Genomic DNA, 8,998 nt, shown 5'->3' with positions numbered 1-8,998 from the left:
TTTTAGACTAAGTAAATTATTGGGCTTAGAATGAGGCCCATATGGGTTGCGCCCAATTTGGAAAATTGGGCGATTAGTGGGCCTTTGTGGATCTTTTGGTTTTGGGTTTTTGGTTATTGGATTTGGGCCTCAGTTTTGGTTCAAGTTGGGCCAGGGGTAAAATGGTCATTTTACCTCAAGTATGGATTGTAGGCCATAGAATGGAACCCAATTGCTAATTGGGTGTTATTTTTTGTTCTGATAGCTTGGGGAGTCGTCAGGGCAGCATCTAGGGATTTCTTTAAGTGAGCTTCAACATTCGAGGTGAGTCTCATCACTATTCTCCGGGTCGAAGGCACCAATGCCGGCCCATTTGGTTTATCTATTATTGGAAGACTCGGGGGTAGCCCTTGGCATTTTGTATTAAAGACCAGGAGGCGGCTCCTGACAATTTGTATGCAAGACCAGAGTCTAAACTCTGACAGTTAATTAGTTAAGTAGTTGTAGATTGTATGCTAGATGTCTTTGTGATGCTTGCATGGAAGACCAGGAGGTGGCTCCTGGCACTTGTTTGTAAGACCCAGGGTTTTGACCTCCGGTCTGGCAAGTAAGACCATGATACGGCTTGTGGCATAATGACAAGACTATGGTTGGCACATAGCACTTTTTATTGATTACTAGATATGTATGATATGTATGGATCATTTGATATATATGGTATGTGATATTTGGGGAACTCACTCAGCTTTGTGCTTACAGTTTGTGGTTTATGGTTTCAGGTACATCCGGTTCGAAAGGGAAGGGTCCGACTTGATCGCAACGCATACACCCGTGTTTTTCCGCAATTCATGATTTTGAGATTTACTCTGATAATTGTTTTACTCTGGAATACTTTTAAATGTTTGGATAAAGATAAAGGAATGCTTGAATATATATATATATATATATATATATATATATATATATATATATATATATATATATATATATATATATATATATATATATATATATATATATATATATATATATTAAAAATGAAATTTTTACCCTTAATTTTCGGGATGTTAAAATTAATTAATTAACAAATAAAGTCCCTAAAATTTTCCCATGTCATTTATTGCTTATTATGTCGTTGCGTGTAACCCAAAACGACCATATTAGTATTAGTAATATTACCAATTGTTGTGACTATGTTATGACTGTAGGCACCATTCTCTAATAATTATCTTCTTCAACCACCAATGCCTTTACATGAGCTTTTGACTTGTTTAGATCTTCAATCTTCTGAAGATAGTAAGCTTCAGCCTTCTCTTTCACCGTCTTCTTATTTTTTTTTCACAACATGCACTCTCTAGCAAAGCGATTCTTCCCATTGCAGTAATTTAGTCAAAACCTGAATCTCCCAAAAATTTCTTTTACTTCTTCTCTTTTTCCTGTTGATAACTCTTGACTCCTTCACTTTTATTTTTCTCACAATTTTAGTTTCCTCCTTTGTATCCATTTCCGCCACCATTAATACTCGTATTATTGGTACCTCTAAACATTAAAAATTCTTTTTGAAGAATTTCTTTGGATTACTGACCATGAGGGCTTTCTTTTTGCTTGTGAATTCCTCATCTGTTGCATTTGAATCAGAATCAACAACAATTTCTTTTTCTTTGGACTTCTTTCCTTTCACACTTTCCTCCTTCGCAACAAGAGATAAAGGACCAACATCCACAATTGGCTTTGCATTCTCCAAAACCTCATTTTAATGAGATTTTAAGATATGAATAACTTGTTCTGAAGAATATTTCTTAAATTGTTCTCTCTTCAATCCATACATCAACATTTTGCTCAATAGATGATTAAACATGCTTGCAACTTGACTAATTGTCTCTCCAGCCTTCTGTCGAAATGATCTAAACTCCGAAAGCAACGTTTGTTTGCATAGAACGAGTTTGATCAATGTCTTCTGAGTAAAGTTCATTCAATCTCTCCTAGATATCATGAGCAGTTGCCAAAGAACTCACAAATTTGAATGTATCTGGTGGAAGTGTGAAACGTAAATCTCTTTTGGCTCTTAGATCTCCTTTGATTTTCTCCTTTTCTTATGTTGCTAGATCCTTATGTTTCTCATAGGGATCAACATAATCCACAAGAGTAAGAACATGTTCTTTTGTTTTTAAACATTTATGAGCACCTTTGATTCTCTCTCTCTCTCTCTCTCTCTCTCTAACTAACGTCCCTTATATATATGACATAATAGGGGGGTCGGTTAGGACATCTCCAATGAGGTCACAACACTTCAGCTATTACAACCTGTCAAAAATAATTAACAAAGCCTAGAACAAAAACTAAGAAAACAAAACATCCATTTCGTATATACAAGTTGAAGACTAAAGATACAAAACTACGAAAGCTTTCGCATACAGGCTCTAACACAACACTACAAATGCGAGACCTAACATATTTAGCCTAGCATTTAAAGAACAGAAAGGTAAGGTAGGTGAACCATTGTGTGAATAAAAAGTTAGGCTCGACGGAGTAAATGTACCTGATAAAGAGGAACGATTGAAAATCGAATTAGGAGAAGGCTGGAACATAGTTTTTTGAACTATTCCTTTATAGTTACTTTAGTACTTTTAAGGGTGTGTAACATCATTTGATGTGTTGATATAGAATAAAATTCACATGTAAGTTTGATATTAAATATTTAAACTCATCAAGGATATATAACTAGCAATAGTAATCTACCGTAGATTAATCGTATTTTTTGTTGAGAACAGGATAATGGCAACACTAATCTACCGTAGATTAATCACATTTTTTTGTTGAGAACATGATACGATGTAACTATTTTCATTGGAAATGTTTTGCCTACTCAAAAAAATCTCTAATATCGTGAAGAATTTAAACTTAAAATTAATAGTTTCCTAATAAAATTATAATCTCATTAACAACACACGTGAATATTGTTATGATCAGTTAGCGAGGGTAATATCCAAAAACCTTGTGAAGCACTAACATTGAGATGTAATTCCTGTGAAAGTTGGCATGGTTTATGTTCCACTTTATTATAGCCTCCAACATACTAATTCCTTGGTTCTTCTTAACGACTTCATGATATGCTCGAATCCAAATGTGTCACTATGATGTCGAAGCTGGATTATTTTAGGTTAAGAAGTCCCATAACATGTGTTTCTAACAAATAGCTTTGTATGAAATGAAGTGTAATGCACACATATCTTATATTGTATTATTTTAGAATAAAGGAAAGGCTACAAATATTTCATATAGATCGTCGAGGAACTAGATGTATAAAGCTAAAAACATTTTCTACTTAAAACACATGAAGAACTTAAATATATGCAATCGAAATTATAGAAAACATAGTTGGAGTTGAAGAAGAAGAACACGAACAAGAACATAAATGATAATACCAAGATTAAGGATCAAATGTTGGAATTACATGAACTCAAAAAAATATAGTTGGTGCTCAAGAAGTGAAACAAATATATTTGTTTTGGAGTATGAAAAACATAAATATATGAATGTTATCTTACTTCTATTTGCAATGACGCTAGTTTTTTTTCACAATATGTGTTGTAATAAATATTTTATTTGTTAAAATACCGCTTATGGATTTCGAAGAAATTACTTATTGAAAAGTTTATAAGCTTCATACACAATACAAAAGAACAAATGGATGCGTAGAAAGCCTCATGGATATAAAATATACAAGAAAATAATCTAGTAGATTATAATGATTACATAAAAAATCCAACATACTAGGAAAAAGACTATAAAAATATGAACTAACTAGAAAGGGCACCGCCATCTATTAAAGAATTAACTATAGATTATAAAAACATGAACTACCTACAGAACGCACCACCATCTATTAAAAAATGAACTGTTACATATTAAACACTTAAAAAAATGAAATTTTTATGTTTTATGAGTATTTACTTGATATCATCTTAAAAGGAAAATACATGGTCGTTAAAGATACTCCATAAGATATGCAAGCCTCCAAGCTAATTCGCATGACGACTACTGTTACACCCGTTCCTCAGTGTGTATTTTCTTATGATTTTAAAGTTATATTATTGTGAAAATGGGAAGTACACAGGGCGTAGTTAATGAAGTACGTAGCGCGTAATTCATTAACCTCATGCGATGGTTTTCACCCACTACGTAGGGCGTAACTTTTGTTACGGAGGTTGTAGTGGCGCAGAGTACAAACCCTAAATTCAGGGTTTTGAGCCTTATTTAAAGGACCTTAACCCCTTGTTACCTTCTTATGATCAGCCTCCATCCTCCAAAGCCGCCCTTTCAAAACCCTAATCATTTTTTAGAGATTTTTGAGGCTCTAAGTGTTTGTGTGTCTGCTCCTTTGAAAAAAAGAAGATCCTTGGAGAAGCATCTAAGAGTCCAAGCCCTGTAGATCTAGATTCTTCAGCTTGTTTTCCACCTCCAAGAGGTATAAAGTTTCAATCTTGTCAATCATTCATGTTAGGTATAGTTAGTGTGCTTTTTGTATGCTTTTTGTCTCATAATTTTGGTTCTAGTGAGTATGTTGTACTCCAAACCATTTGAAGACCATTTCTTGCTGTTATTGGGGTTGTAGAACCATAAAGTTAAGAGCTTGAACATTCTCTTTCACCTCATGCTTGAGATCTTGAGCATTGGTACATTTCATGGACTTAGGGCTCGGATTATTACTCATTTATGACATGCAAATGGATAAAGTCAGGGACTTTATCCATTAAGACGTACCTGTAGTTCATATTGAGAAGTTTGAGGAGTTAACAATATGAATTAAGAGCTTAATGGAGTATTTAGCATTCAGGCTAAGTACGCATGGCGTACATCTTGTTACGCATGGCATAACCTGATGTTGGCCTGTAACCTCGCAGCTTCTATGCAATGCGTACTGCAGTTGGTACACGGGACGTAGGAGGGTGGACCATGAACTCCGACTTTTTCATTTTTGGTCAAAATTAGGTTGTGAGCATAGTTTGAAAAGGTTACTTCTTTATTTTTGATTAGGTGCTTATTTTGTACCTGTCTACCTTGTGTGAGCTGTTGTACTCAGTTGCTACTTGTGAGGTGAGTCTTCTCACTATATTACCTGTGTTTTAGTATATGCATGTTGACGAGCTGGGTCTTACTTGTTGACAGGTGTTATCTATGAAATTGTGTTGCTGATATCTCCTGGACTGTTGTGAGTTCATGGGACTGCTGTTAGTCCCCAGGGTTACTGATACGCTTGAAATATGTTGTTAGTCCATATGGTTGTTGATAACCATAGTTGGTATTTTGCTGAGTTGTATGTAATGTTTTAGAAACTCACTAAACTTCGTGCTTACACTTGTAGATTAAATATGTTTTGGGTACTTCAGATTATCGCGTGAATGCGAAGGCTTGAATGTACACTCTGGCTTGCAGATTTTATGATTTCCACAATTTGATACTCTGATTTGGATGACTGTATTGATCTACCTTAGATTTTCATGACTTTTATGGTATTTTAGTGGAAGCTATCTAAATTTAGATAAAAAGCTTTTATGGTATTTTAGAGAATAACTCTATATATGAGGTGACTAACTAGACCGTAACTATAAAATATTAATGTGTTGCTTACATATTTAAGAAGAAAAAAACGATAACGAAATTAATGAGAAATTTAATGGTAACAGTATGTACTGATCTATGACTACAAAATCATATACACCGGTGGGTGGACACGTGTATATCAGCAACGCCAGCTTGATTTCCTGAACCGAAATTGTTTGATCTCCATTCACGTAACTCGTCCCTAATGCCTACTATCGGAACAGTGAGGACGAAGAAGAAGAAAGCAACTGTGTCAGTATCCCATTTCTAATCCGCAATATAAACATACAATTCTCCTCTACTTGCTTAAATTCAACTGAAAATACTAATGGGGAACTGCTGCAGAACGAGAAGAAATGGTGGCAATCACTATCGATTATGTTCAACCCCATGCCTCTGGTAATTCCTCCTGATTATAGATTTTAAGTTTTCTTAGGTGTTTGTTTTGGGTAATTTAGCTATTTCTATTACTCAAGAATTTGCTGATACGATCTTGATCCAAATTTGGAGTTCACATAAAGTTTCTTTGGTGCTTCTGATAATCGTGATACGATAAGGGTGTGTAACATCATTTGATGTTTTTATAAGGGTTTAAAAGATAATGTGATAAATTACTTGGTTTCGCTTCTGATAATCGTGTTTGTGGTTTTTAAAGTTGCAAATGTTTCTACAAAACACTATCAGGGTTTCACACTTTGGATTGCATAATATTCGTGTTCTTATTTCTTTGTCAAAGTTTCTGTTGGTTGTGAATGCCTCAGTAGTGAATGTGTGATCTAGCATCATGATTTCTAGCAGGAACTTATCTGCTACATTTGTGAGAAAACTGTTGGAATTATTACTAACGACGAGATAGATTTCTAACCACATGTTACCTAAACAATCTTCATTGGCTAGGATTCCATTTATTCGTAACCGTTGTTAAAAACGCAAGCCGTTTCATATGAACATTCTCTATCTTGTGAGCAATTGTATACTTTATTTAATGATAGTTTCCACTTCTTTTGATACTTTATCGGATTTACAGAAGTTGTTACTGCAGGAGGGGCCAAGGAACCGTACAGAAGCGATTCCAAGAAACTTACTTATCCGCTACCTCCACCACAACATATCTCTACATACGCTCAAAATCTGCCTAATCCAAACCCGAGGCATGGTGATGAGATGATATTATCTCCACATTTGAAAGTTTTCGCATTTAGTGAGGTTATAAAAGTTACTCAATACTTTTCTCCCGATTATCTTCTTGGAGAAGGTGCATTGGGCTATGTATACAAAGGGTGGCTCAACAAGGAAACCCTTACTCCTGTAGAACCCGAATCGGGAATGCCAGTTGCCATCAAGAAACTTAAGCGCTTAGGTTTTCAAGGCCATATGGAGTGGTTGGTGCGTTTTATTCTCCATAACACTAAGATTTATTTCATCATTGCTTATTAATAGTTGTCGTTCTAAGTTCAACTTCTATTTGTTTGCAGTCAGAAGTTTCATATCTTGGTTGACTTCATCATCAAAATTTAGTCAATCTTATTGGTTTCTGCTATGAAGGCGAAAATAGGTTGTTGGTTTCTGAATTTATGCCTGGAGGCAGCTTGGAGCATCATCTTTTTAGACGTACGTTTAATAAAGACCCAAGGGCAGCGTACACCATTTTCATAATCATATATACATTTGTCTTTACAAATATTCGTGTGTATGTTCAGGTGGTGGAGAACCTCTTTCATGGGCACTAAGGCTTAAAGTTGCAGTGGAGGTTGCTCAAGGGCTCGCTTTCTTGCATGCTTTCCAATCAAAAATTATATACTGTGATTTCAAATCTTCTAATGTCCTGCTAGATATGGTATTATCTACCACTTATAATGAATCACCTTTAAGCTTTGTTATGATTATCATGTTTTATATGCTCATCCACTTTTTATCTTCGTAAAACTTTTTGTTTGTAGGACTATAACGTGAAACTCTCAGACTTTGGTTTGGCAAAGGCTGGCCCATCAGGCGATTGGAGTCCTGTAACAAGTCAAATAATTGGCACCGAAGGCTATACAGCCCCTGAATACTTCGCTGCAGGTTTATTTTCCATGTTTCTTGATTTATTCTTCAAGTAAATATCCACTACAACAAAATTAATTGATTTAACACATGTTTGGACACATTAATTTAGATACTTAAAGTTTGTAGATTATGTGCTATATGCTACCACTTGCATGGAAAAATATTTGTATACGTTACCTGCTCGCGCTTCAGTTGTGAACACATCCACAATGCATTAAATTTATTAGAGTTTAATGGATTGACACATCATCATTTTACTTACTATACAATTCTACATTAATTTTCCTACAATGCATTGAACTCAATAGAGTTCAATGGAATATATGTTTAATAGTTAAAAGGTTTCCTTTTTCCCATTGAAGAGTTCGATGGCAATTGAACTCCATATTCATTGAATGCCAACATGGAATCCCATAATGGTAGAGTTTACTCCATTGAATGCCAATTAGACATGTCATCTTATTCAACTTTCCCATTGAACTATGCATTGTAGATGCTCTGAGTATGAACCCCTTTTAAGTGAATACGGTAAATACCAAAATTTCAGTACGTTTATATATAAGCATGAACATTTTTAAATGCTTCTATATATTTGTTGTAGTATTAGATTAGGAAATGGTTATCAGTAGCTTTTGGTAACTTTTCGCAATTGTAACATGTATCGTGCAGGTAGACTTACAACAAAATGTGATGCATATAGCTTTGGGATAGTGTTGTTGGAGCTCATCACAGGGCGATGTGCCATTGACTACAAACGGGTTGCAGAAGAGAAGAGGCTATTGGAATGGGTAAGGCCTCAACTCAGAGATACAAAGAAGGTATTCAAGATCATGGACTCGAGGCTTGAAGGGCAGTACTCAAGAAAGACGGCCTCTATTGTGGCCAACCTAGCCCTCCAATGTTGTCATCCGGAGGCAACGTATCGACCCGACATGTCTGATGTCCTATCCATTCTAGAAAAACTCCCTTCTCCTAGTGCACATTGTAATAAAAATATGTCAAATTCAAAATCTAAGATTAGTACACATAGCTTCAATGGTAAGGGCAATGGGCATGTCCTTCAGCATGAGTCAGCGGCAGATTGGTCAGCACATGGTTCACCATTGATTCCTCATAGAGCTTGAAAGAGTTGATGAATATAGTTAAATTATGAGAACCGACCGTTGATCCAATATCATATTGAGTTATAATTAAGCTGAACATATATACAACATATATACTGCCTATATACTAATAAGTGATGATCTCACAAGTTCTGCTTATCATTTACTTTTGGTTTCTCTACCCCATAGTCACGTCATTGTCACATTCTCATTTCAATTTTATACAACTTCGCTATTTAACCACTACAACTAATTAAACTCTA

The 8,998-nt window shown here is 35.2% G+C and overlaps 1 pseudogene; it reads left to right on the top strand.

The window, feature by feature from the left end:
- The first annotated feature begins 6,750 nt into the window (after nt 1-6,750).
- Nucleotides 6,751-8,756, top strand: LOC145105802 (putative serine/threonine-protein kinase PBL18; annotated as a pseudogene).
- The last annotated feature ends 242 nt before the right edge of the window (nt 8,757-8,998 follow it).

The sequence above is a fragment of the Lactuca virosa genome, chromosome 4 (assembly GCF_052849685.1).
Source record: "Lactuca virosa cultivar CGN04683 chromosome 4, Lactuca_virosa_CGN04683_v6, whole genome shotgun sequence".
NCBI classification, from domain to species: domain Eukaryota; kingdom Viridiplantae; phylum Streptophyta; class Magnoliopsida; order Asterales; family Asteraceae; genus Lactuca; species Lactuca virosa.
Note: the sequence above shows the minus strand (reverse complement) of the source record. Positions and strands in the feature narration are given on the sequence as shown.